This window comes from Bos grunniens, chromosome 17 (assembly GCF_055505025.1).
Source record: "Bos grunniens cultivar Pamir isolate PY7600 chromosome 17, Bosgru_T2T1.0, whole genome shotgun sequence".
NCBI lineage: Eukaryota > Metazoa > Chordata > Mammalia > Artiodactyla > Bovidae > Bos > Bos grunniens.
Window position 1 is genome coordinate 45394105 of NC_141181.1, and position 12108 is coordinate 45406212.

At 45.4% G+C, this 12108-nt stretch overlaps 1 pseudogene across 1 annotated transcript; it reads right to left on the reverse strand.

Moving 5' to 3' along the window:
* Nucleotides 1–3454: 3454 nt before the first annotated feature.
* Nucleotides 3455–4927, reverse strand: LOC147355275 (tRNA (cytidine(32)/guanosine(34)-2'-O)-methyltransferase pseudogene; annotated as a pseudogene). Its single transcript, XR_015144402.1, has one exon. The product of XR_015144402.1 is annotated as a tRNA (cytidine(32)/guanosine(34)-2'-O)-methyltransferase pseudogene (transcript).
* Nucleotides 4928–12108: the final 7181 nt, after the last annotated feature.

Sequence of the window (12108 nt, forward strand, 5' to 3'; positions counted from 1 at the left end):
CCATAAGGAAAATTTTTTTCTATTTCATGTTCTGTCTACATGTGATGAACATTCACTAAACTTAGTGTGATAATCCTTCCATGGATGTGCCAGATCATTATGCTGTCCACAGTGCTGTAGGTCAACTACATCTCAATAAAACGGGGGAAAAAGGAAAGAATGGAAGAGGCTGGGAACGTGGCCAACCAGCAGTGGCCTTGGGCCCACCGAGCAGCAGGGTAGGCTGGCGGGCACTGAGCTCACGAAGGATCTAGGGGGACTCTTAAATAACCAGAACTGCATCCCCCAGGGTTTAGGAACTGATCATGTTTCAGGTGGCCCCCAGAACAGGGGGCCTAGTGGGGACCCCTGAGTCCAGCAGCTGCACTGGTCACAACATCCCTGGGCAGTCTGGTCTGCCCTCCTATGTGACCCCTGGGTCAGGCCAGAAGACAGCGTGGCCTCAGTGCAACTGCTCTGCTGCCCTCGCCCACCTAGGGGTGCAGGGTAAGGATGGGGAGTGAGGCAGCTTTGCCGGGTTGGGGTAGAGAAGGCAACAGCAGGTCCTGTCATCCAGGAAAGACCCAGGTGCTGCCTCTGAGCTGGAGCTGGGGGAGGTACCATACCGTGGGGCAGCAAAGGCTCCCTCCTGCTAAAGAACAGCCTAGAATGTGCCCACAGGTGCTTCTGGGAGCTTTCTCTGGCAGATGTGTGAAGGGGGTGCCCTGGCCTGACAGTTTCCCCTCCCCCAGCACATAGCCACCTTCTGATACAAGAGACAGAAGATGATGGCGAGGCTACAGCCACAGCTCTGAACACCTGTGTGTGAACCTGCATCTCCACTCAGCATCATGACAGAGTCAGGCATGAAAGGCAAAGAAGGGGGCTGTCAGGTATCACCAAATACTCCATCTATGACCGGGCACTTGTCATAACCTTATAAAACTACGTGTGACCACACGACTCTTAAATAACCAAGGGTCCAGCTCATGCTCCCCTCTGTGAATCCCTATTCCCATCCCATTCCCCCACAGATCTAACATTTTTTGGGGGGAATTATTTTATAGACCCCAGATCATGTGTCTCTGCAATAGAAATGTGCTCAAAAACCGACCACAAGACTCTTAAGTATTCAAAAATAATCTTCTGAGTTGATAAACTGGTACAATTATTATTGGTATGACAAGTATACTACGATTATAGTAAATAATTACTAAATATAAAAAGTGAAATCTAACAGATGGAGAGGGCTCTCTCTTCTTCAATTAGTTCCTATATCCACAGGATTCAATGTCAACTCCATTGTTTTCAATTTACAGATCAAAACACCGAAAAAAATCCCATTCCCAAAAATAAACTGATGGGATGAGGAAGAGCTTTGTTGTTGAAACGTTCCTCAATCCTTTGCTCCCTTTCTGAGCTCTCGGGTCTGTGGCCAAAAACCACATCCAGACCAGTGCCTTCCTAGCTGGAAGGACGAGTCCTGCAGGTGGAGACAAAGCAGAAGCCACCACCTGGCTAAAGCAGCTGCAGCCCCGCCCCAGCCCACATGAGAGCATCTGTCCTCAGACCTGTGCCCACAGGGGGCAACTGCGGGCACAGCAGGCAGAGGGAAGGATGAGGGGTGTGAAGGCTGCAGAGGCCACTCCCCTGGAGCCATGAGGGAGGCACTCCTCGGAGCCTGTTTATCCCAACACCAGAAAGAACGTTCTGGTTTCCAGAGTTATCACTGAGAAGTTAGCCAGGTTTTCCCCACACCCCTCTCAGTCACTAATTTTCTAACAGACAGTTTACTCTCCCATGAAGTTTTCAAAAATCTGCAGTGAAATCTGCATCCAGTAAAAATCACCACCCCCACCCCCGGCCTTTCTTTCTGGGCAGCTTGTGGGATTTTAGTTCTCCAACCAGGCCTTGGACAGTGAAAGCTTGGAGCCCTAACCACTGGACCTCCAGTGAAAGTGTCAGTCATGTTCAACTCTGCAACCCCATGGACTGTAGCCTGTCAGACTCCTCTGCCCATGGAATTCTCCAGGCAAGAATCCTGGAGTGGGCTGCCATTTCCTTCTCCAGGGGATCTTCCCCAACTCAGGGATCAAACCTGAGTCTCCTGCGTTGCAAGCAGACTCTTAACCTACTGAGCCACCAGGGATCTGGTAGTGGACCGCCAGGGAAACCCCAAATTTTCTGGATGCATGGTATTGTGAGTGTTGAGAAAGGCTATGAACAGGACATTTGCATCACCCCCAAATCTCCAATGGCCCTTCTGAGGTCAATCCTTTCCCCTACAGCCATCTCACCCCTAAAATCCCCAAGCTGTAGTCTGACTCTATAGTTTTGCCATCTCCAGGATGTCATATAGGTGAAATCATACAGAATGCAGGGGCTTCCCTGGTGGTTCAACTGGTAAAGAACCTGCCTGCTAGGAGATGTAAGAGACGTGGGTTTGATCCCTGGGTCGGGAAGATCCCCTAGAGAAGGAAATGGCAGCCAATCCAGTATTCTTGCCTGGAAAATTCCATGGACAGAGAAGCCTGGCCGGCTACAGTCCATGGGGTCGCAAAAGAGTCAGACATGACTGAGCACGCATGCACAACTACAGAATGCAGCCTTTGGTGTTTGGCCTCTTCCTTTCTGCACAGTACACTTGAGATCTGCCTGCCGTCCCAGCACCAGCAGCTTGGTCCTGCTTCCCGAGTGCTGTGTCATCATCTAGAGGGGACGCAGTTTGCTTCTCCCTTTGCCAGGTGAATGACTGGGTTGCTTCCAGTTTGCGGAGATGATGAATAAAGCTGCTCTCAATGTTTGCATACAGGTGATTATGTAAATGCCTGTTTTCACCTCTCCTGTGTGAACAGCGAGAAGTAAGGTTGCTGGGTCAGAGTAAATGATGGTTTAAATAATACAAGCTGCTTCCAAAGAGGCTTTACACTTTCAAGTGCCCACCAAGAGCATGGGAACGGGCTGTCCTACATCCTCAGGAGCCAAGGTCTTCACTGTTGAGCCAGTCTAACGTGTGTGTCCTTGTATCTCACTGCTGTTTTTTAAATATATGAACTTTTAAAAATCAGTACATCTAATTATGAGATCTTATTCAAAGTAGTGGCCAATGTGAACAACATTTTAAGATATCTGCAACTGTAACACAACACAAAAGTAACTGATCAAAAGTAGTAGTGGGAAAGTTGCAGGCATTGCTTTTACTACCGTGATTATGCCGCCAGCGTTCAGATTCCCAAGTAAAGCTAAAATTCCAGCTATATCCGTGAAAATAAAGATGTAATATTTTCTTCCATCAAGTTCACAGATACTGCTGACTTCTACGAGGGTTTAGAAGTCCTGCTTTCAGAGTAAATTCTGGACACATTCAGGACACACGGCTGCGAAGACTTAGAGAAGAGGCAGGACCCTATTCAAGAATTCCCTCTGCAGTGCAGATGTATGTTCTGTGATGTTTCTGTCCTTGCTGTGTTTGTGGTGGTTGCCGGAGGTTCCCACTTGGAGCCTGTATGTTCAGGACTTGCTTTGATGTATTTGAAAACAAGTTCACCTATTCAAGTTATGGTTTTCCTTGAACAGCAAACAGCTTCCAAGTCCTTATCAGACTGCCACCTTAGTTAACATGTTAAGGGGAATAATTCATTTCACTGTCTTCCACCTCAGAGGTCAGCAGGGTATGACCTGCGGGGCGGCCAGGGATGGGGGCAATGTGGACACTGTGCTGATGGGGTAGTCCTGGGGGCAGATCTTCGTGGCCAGCCGCCCCTTCTTCTTCAATGCTCAGGCCTCCTGGTACGATGGTGAGAGGGTGGGGGCTGAGTGCGTGGAGTCTACTTCTATTCTGAGCCGTCTTCTAGGTCCTGTGGGTAACCGCAGTCTGAATCATAGGCGCTCTGGACCCCACAGGTCACAAACGGCACAATGACGCGAGTGGGGCCATCTAATTGGTTGAAATCTGGATCGTAAGAGTGGTCTAGCAGCGGCTTGGACAGGTCAGGCAGGAAGCCCTCAGGAGGGTCATAACCCTTACAGACAGCAAAGGCCTCGATGCTGGTGTTCCGGCTGCTCCTGGGCTTGGCACAGAGCACGCTGGAGAAGAAGACACGCAGCTGGCTGTAGACCAGTGTCACATCCCGGCCTCGGAAGATCTTGGCCACAAAGCAGCCCCCTGGCTTCAGGACGTGTGTAGCAATGTTCAGGGCAGCTAGGAGGAGCTGCGACTGCATATACTCATCGACATCGTGGAGGCCGGTCACATCAGGGGCCCCATCGCACACCACTAGGTCTGCAGGGCAGTCCTCAAAGTGCTGGACGATCTCCTTGGCAGTGGACAGCTGGGTGATGTCCCCCTGGATCTGCACCACACCTGGCAGTGGGGCCATAGCCTGCAGATCCACAGCCACCACGTGGCCAGAGCCCTGGCCTCCGATCTTCTGACTCAGCACCTGGGTCCAGCCGCCTGGGGCCGCGCACAGGTCAACAGCCCGCATCACGCCTTGGAAGAGGTGGAATTCCTCATCCAGCTGCAGCAGCTTGAAGGCGCTGTGGGCACGCCAGCCATTCTCCTTGGAGAGGCGGTGATAGACATCCTGCTTGTCCTCTGATGTCCGGCCCATCTCACAGTTTGTCCAGGCACCTGCCAACACTAAGCTCAAAATTTCAGTTTGGAGAAAAGGAGTGAAGCAGGTTGCCAGTCCAGGAGCAGTACAAGCCTCGGCGAGAGCGCAAACCAGTGAGATTTCAGGATTTCAGTTTGTGTTCTCAGTTGATCTGAGTATGTCGCAGATGCCTAAGGGCAAGCAGAGTGTGGCAAGCCTGTCATCAAGGAAAGCGGTCGTTTGTGCAAAGCGGAGACCAGACCTGAATGTACCACGAGTTCTAGTATCTCGTGCCTATGTGGCCAGTCTGGCGAACTCTCTCACTGCTGTTCTGCTGGGGGCACAGGTTCAATCCGTGGTCAGGTCAGGAAACTAGGATCCTGTATACCATGTGGCATGGCCAAAAACGAAAGAAAAGAAAAATGAATTATTTCTCATTAAGTTTTCACAGTTCTTCATTGGGAAATGATAAGAAATATATAATATACTGGTCTCTGTCCCCGGCTCCTGACACAGAGCTCCTAGAACCCATGGAATCTCCTGAGTGTCAGGGCTGCCAGGAGGGTCTTTTGATCTAACCAGGTGACTCTTGGTGGGCTCCTGGCCAGAGGATGATCACCAGAAAGACTATATACTATGGTCAGAAGCTTGGAACCTTCAGCCTTACTCCCCATCCTCTGCGGAGTAGAGAAGGGCTAGACATTGAGTTAATAATCAGGCCCAAGTAATGGGACCTCCACTGAATCCCAAAGGACAGGTCTAGGGAAGCTTCCTGCCTGGTGAACGCAGGAAGGTGTGGAGACTGGAGCCCAGCGAGGGCACAGGGGCTCTACACGCCTTCCCCACACTCTGCCCTGTGAATCTCTTCCATCTGGCAGTTCCTGAGTTATACCCTTTAATCATAAACCAGTAACCTAGGAAGTAAACTTTTCCTGAGTTCTGTTCTAGCAAATGATTCAACCTGAGGATAGTGGAATCCTCCTGATTTATAGCCGGTGGGTCAAATGGCCAGGTGACAACCTGGTCTAACTGGCACCTGAACTGGGGTTATCTGAGGGGCTCTGCTCTAGCCTTGGGCTCTCAGCATCCAACTGCGCTCTGCCAGGACAGCTGGCCAATGTCATGGGAACCTGAAGAACTGCTTGGTGTGGGAAACCCCACACATCTGGTGTCAGAAGTGTTGTGAGTGCAGAAAATAGGTGTTTTATTATTATTTATATATTCTATGTACTTCATGTATGGATGTGAGAGTTGGGACTGTGAAGAAAGCTGAGCCCCAAAGAATTGATGCTTTTGAACTGTGGTGTTGGAGAAGACTCTTGAGAGTCCCTTGGACTGCAAGGAGATCCAACCAGTCCATTCTAAAGGAGATCAGTCCTGGGTGTTCACTGGAAGGACTGATGCTAAAGCTGAAACTCCAGTACTTTGGCCACCTCATGTGAAGAGTTGACTCAATGGAAAAGACTGATGCTGGGAGGGATTGGGGGCAGGAGAAGGGGACGACAGAGGATGAGATGGCTGGATGGCATCACTGACTGGATGGACGTGAGTTTGAGTGAACTCCAGGAGTTGGTGATGGACAGGGAGCCCTGGCCTGCTACAATTCATGGGGTCACAAAGACTCGGACACGACTGAGCGACTGAACTGAACTGATGTACTTCATAAGTTGTGTCTTTTGCAAATGTTTTCTCCTAGTAACTCTTTTCATTCTCTAAATGTTTTTCACATGGCAAACTTGTTTTTAAGTTCCACTTTTTTTCTTTTATAGATTGTGCTTTTGGTGTTGTATCCAGGAAATCTTTTTTAAAACTTTTATTTTTGGCTGCACCAGGTCTTCACTGCTGCACATGGGCTTTCTCTAGTTGGGGCAGGTAGTGGCTACTATTTGTTGGGGTGCCCAGGCTTCTCATTGCAGTGGCTTCTCCTGTTGCGGAGAACAGGCTCTGGGCACCCGGGTTCAGTAGTTGTGGCACACAGGCTTAACTGCTCCCAAGATCAAGGATCGAACCTGTGTCCCTTGCACTGGCAGGAAGATTCTTATCTACTGTACCACCAGGGAAGTCCCAAGAAATTTTATCCAAGGCTACAAAGATTTTTTTCCTGTATTTCAGAATTGTGAGTTTTACATTTCCGATCCATTTTGCATCCATTCCTATGTATGGTATGAGGTAGGGATTGAGATTATTGCCATAAAGTTTTAAGTTTCAGTTGTTTTAGTTTCTGGATCTGGTTCATGTTTTCATCTGCTTGGTCTCTGATGACCCTGTCTCTTCTCCATGCTTGTTATTTCCTCCTTTTGCTTCTTTCACCATATTAAATACATTTTGCTTATCGTATTCTAGATCCAGCAATTCTATCATCTAACGTATCTTCAGCTGTGAGTCTCACTCCTGAGGGCTCTGTGCTATGTATATTGTGGTTTTCTATTATGAATGTACATTCTGGGGGGTCCGCTGGCCTGAGGCTTGGAGGTGAGGGTTCCTCCAGTGAGGCTAACATTTTCTGAGGTCAGTCCTCTGGGCTTAGACATGGTGCTAATGGCTTCCCTCACTGATTATTCACAAGACCACCAGCAGACCAAGCCCACCATCATCCCATGTGACACAGAGGGAACTGAGGCTGAGAGGGGAGCCTCTCGCATAGGACAAAATGCAGTTGGTATCTTCAGCCCCTCCACTCCTTCACAACTTGGGACTAAAGCCCAGGACACAGGCGATTTCCTATTTCCAAATGTGCTTGAATAAAGTACATGTATTGCAGACAAATATGTTTTATAAGATGTTCAGATCTCGTTTCTTCCATCACAGTACATCATATAAATTCAGGGGAAACATTTGTAAGTTTTTCAGATCACATTATCTGATACAGAATTTCTTTTAAAGATTTTTATGTGAACCATTAAAAAACTCTTTATTAAAGTCACAAAGTTGCTTCTGTTTTGTTTTGGCTTTTTGGATGCATGGCATGTGGGACCTCAGCTCCCTGGCCAGGGATCAAACCCACACCCCCTGCATTAGGAGAAGTCTTTTTTGTTTTTTAAGTATTTTTTTTTTGTTTATTCATTTATTTGGCTGTACCAGGTTGTAGTTACAACATGCAAACTCTTGCTTGTGGCATGTGGGATCTAGTTCCCCAACCAGACATTGAACCTGGCCGCCCTCCATTGGGAGTGCAGAGTCTCAGCCACTGGACCACCAGGGAATTCCCTAGAAGGTGAAGTCTTAACCACTGAACCTCCAGGGAAATCCCTGATATAGAATTTCTATGCAGAAAAATTTGGAGGAAAAAAAATTTTTTTAATTTATTTTTCTGCATCTGGTCTTACTTTACTTGCAGCATTAAGTGATCTTCATTGCTGTCTGTGGGATCTTTAGTTTCGGCAAGTGAGAGCATGGAGTCTTAACTACTGGACCACTAGGGAAGTCCCAAAAACTTTTTCCCGTGTTTTTTTTTTTTTTTTTAATTTTATCAGTGTACAGTTGAAATGAAAAGTTACTTAATTATATACAAAAAGAAACAGAGATGTCATAAAGGAAAAAAGAATTATGTAAAAACGTTCTGTGGGTGTGTGTTGTGGTTAGTCGCTCAGTAGTGTCCAACTCTTTGCGACCCCAAGGACTGTAGCACACCAGGCTTCTCTGTCCATGGAATTCTCCAGGCAAGAATACCAGAGTGGACTGCCATTCCCTTCACCAGAGGAACTTCCTGACACAGGGATGGAACCCTGGTCTAGTGCATCACAGGCAGATTCTTTACCATTTGAGCTATAGGCAAGTCCTATGTTTTAACAAAGTAAAAATGTTCTGAACAAAGTAAAAAAACAAAAATAATCAAGGGGGAAATAATATGCAGTATTTTATTTATAGCTGCAAAGAGAAAATATCCCTAATATAAAAACAGCCCCTAAAAATTAGTAAGAAAACAACTTACTGGGGAAATGGGGAAGAGTATGAAGGACATCTACAGAAGAGATGACAGCGGGCAACAGCAGCTGAGAAAAAGTAACAGAGCTCAACAGCAGAATGCCCTTTCACTTACTCAACTGGCAAACCTTCATGATGTAAAGTAAAGGGTCCTCCCCTACACGGCATACAGGAATATAAGTTGCTATATTTGGGGAGAAATATTCTGTCAATACCTGTTAAGGTTTTTACAATTTATTCATTTTTAAAACCAATCATTTATTAAACTTTTTATTTTATACTGGAGTATGGTTGATCACAATAAACTGTGGAAAGTTCTGAAAGAGATGGGAATACCAGACCACTTGGCCTGCCTCTTGAGAAACCTATATGCAGGTCAGGAAGCAACAGTTAGAACTGGTCATGGAACAACAGACTGGTTCCAAATAGGAAAAGGAGTACGTCAAGGCTGTATATTGTCACCCTGCTTATTTAACTTATATGCAGAGTACATCATGAGAAACGCTGGGCTGGAAGCAGCACAAGCTGGAATCAAGATTGCCTGGAGAAATATCAATAACTTCAGGTGTGCAGATGACACCACCCTTATGGCAGAAAGTGAAGAGGAACTAAAAAGCCTCTTGATGAAAGTGAAAGAGGAGAGTGAAAAAGTTGGCTTAAAGCTCAACATTCAGAAAACGAAGATCATGGCATCTGGTCCCATCACTTCATGGAAAATAGATGGGGAAACAGTGGAAGCAGTGTCAGACTTTATTTTTGGGGGCTCCAAAATCAATGCAGATGGTGACTGCAGCCATGAAATTAAAAGACGCTTACTCCTTGGAAGAAAAGTTATCACCAACCTAGACAGCATATTCAAAAGCAGAGACATTACTTTGCCAACAAAGGTCCGTCTAGTCAAGGCTATGGTTTTTCCAGTGGTCATGTATGGATGTGAGAGTTGGACTGTGAAGAAAGCTGAGCCCCGAAGAATTGATGCTTTTGAACTGTGGTGTTGGAGAAGACTCTTGAGAGTCCCTTGGACTGCAAGGAGATCCAACCAGTCCATTCTAAAGGAGATCAGTCCTGGGTGTTCATTAGAAGGACTGATGCTGAAGCTGAAACTCCAATACTTTGGCCATCTCATGCGAAGAGTTGACTCTCATTGGAAAAGACTCTGATGCTGGGAGGGACTGGGGGCAGGAGGAGAAGAGGACAACAGAAGATGAGACGGCTGGATGGGATCACCAACTCTAAGGACATGAGTTTGAGTGAACTCCAGGAGTTGGTGATGGACAGGGAGGCCTGGCGTGCTGTGATTCATGGGGTCGCAAAGTCGGACGGACACAACTGAGCGACTGAACTGAACTGATGGTTGATTAACAATGCTGTGATAGTTTCAGGTGGACAGCAAAGGGACTTAGTCATACATATACATGTATCCATTCTCCCCCTAACTCCCCTCCTACCCAGGCTGCCACATAACACTGAACAGAGTTCTGTGCTATACAGTAGGATCCCTATTAAGATTTTAAATATGTGTACCTTTGACCCATTATCCTAATTTAGTTCCTACTAATGGGAATCTATAGAAACAAAGCAGAATGACCTACGTTTTAAAATACTTACCTCAGCTTTCAATGACTGGAATCAAAGATCTCTCTTGGTAAACATCACATTGCACTTGAAAATACGTGGGTTATTTTCAAATATCTTTTGATATTAATTTCTAACATAATTCCACAGTGATAAGAAAACAGACTCTGTATGATTTAATACCTTTATACCATGAAATTTTTGCACCTTGTTTTATGTTTCTGGATACGTTCCAGTGTCTCCTGGTTTACACTCTATGGGAACTTGAATAAAATTTTTATTCTGCTGTTGGGTGAAAACTATAAATCTTAATTATGTTGAATTGGTTCATAGCATTTTCAGGTCTACTATATCCCACATTTCTGTCTATTCATTCTATTATTTTTGAGAGCTTGATAATGAAACCAAATCCAACTAAAAATCTTAATTTATCTACTTAAAAATAATTGTGATAGTGGATCTATATGTAACTTTGTTCTGTATTTTCCAAGTCTCCTGTCAATGTGTTATCATACTTTCATAATTTAAAAAATTAAAAAAAAATTTTTTTAAATACTCACCTCAGTATGACTCTGTAGTGGTAAAAGCCGGACTCTAAGTGAAAAACCCATCAATGGGGAATAATGAAATAAATATAGTATATGCTCACTGTGGATTATCATCAGACATAAAAAGAATTAAGTTGTTTATCTCTTGACTTGAATAGCTGTTGGAGATCTATTATGTGAGGAAAAAAAGTGGGGTGGGGTGGGGTAAATAGGTCTAAGGACAGAGAACAGAAAGGAATTCTTATTTTTCTATGTTGTTTGAATTTTATGAGACTATTTAAAAACTAACTGGTTAAGACTCCGTACTTCCAATGCAGGAAGGGCAGGTTCAATCCCCGGTCAGGGAAGTATGATTCCATATGCTGTGGTGTGGTCAAAAATAAATAAATCAAAATACAAAAATAAGCCAGGTGACTTTCCTGGTGGTCCAATGGTTAAGAATCCACGTTCCAATGTAGGGGGCATGGGCTGGATTCCTGACCAGGGAACTAAGATTCCACATGCTGTGGGACAACTAAGCCTGCAATACCACAACTAAGACCTGATGCATCCAAATACAGAAGTAAATAAATAAGTACTTTAAAAAAGTAAGTCAGACACAAATATGTAATCTCTGTGGCAGTTGGAATGAAACAAACACAGGAGAATAGCAAAGCTGGGTTTTCCTTCTTCTTAGAGTACCTCAGCACAACTCTGCATCGAGCACAATCTTTCACCACTCTCCTCCACATGGTCGGTGTCACCAAAACTTTGAGGGGCCAAGACTCATTTTAGATCATTTTGTTCTCCTAGTCCAAACGTGTCGTGCCCCATAGTTCTCAGGGTCATTTCTGAAAACCATATTCTTATACCACCCGACAACTGATGATCCTCCCAAAACTTCCCCAAGGACCCCTACATTGCATTATCAACTTTCAAATATTAAAACTTCACTGCTTTGGGGCATCCATAAAGAAAACTTATGATGATAACTGATATTTAATTATTAATATTATGAACCATTAGTGGTGTATCAACAGGCCCAGGAGTACAGAGAGTCACACCCAGAAGTACTCTGTATCACGCTGTTCTCATTAAACCTATTTTTCTTCGCAATCTCATCTGCTACATATTGTTAAAGGAGAAAGTTCTATTTATCTATTACCTCGACGTCAACATTAAGTAGACACTTTTATAAATAAACTAACATGTCCATTTGCTTGGCTAAAGGTTAGAGAAATGTGTGTGCAAAACCTGAGTCATTTTGTAGGCGTTGGCCATCTCTACACAATACACAAAGCCCCTAGGAAGATTTTAAGATTCGACATTGCATCTGGAAAATAAACCTGGTTTTGAGAGACCCTCCACGCCCTCAGTTCTGCAGACGCTGAGACAGCACACGTCATTCTCAGACCCCGGCCCCGTGAGTGAGGCTGGAGAACCGTTAACCCAATCTGGCAGCCTGGGAGCCTAGAGATTTTTCGCACGTGAACTGAGAGCTACTCGAA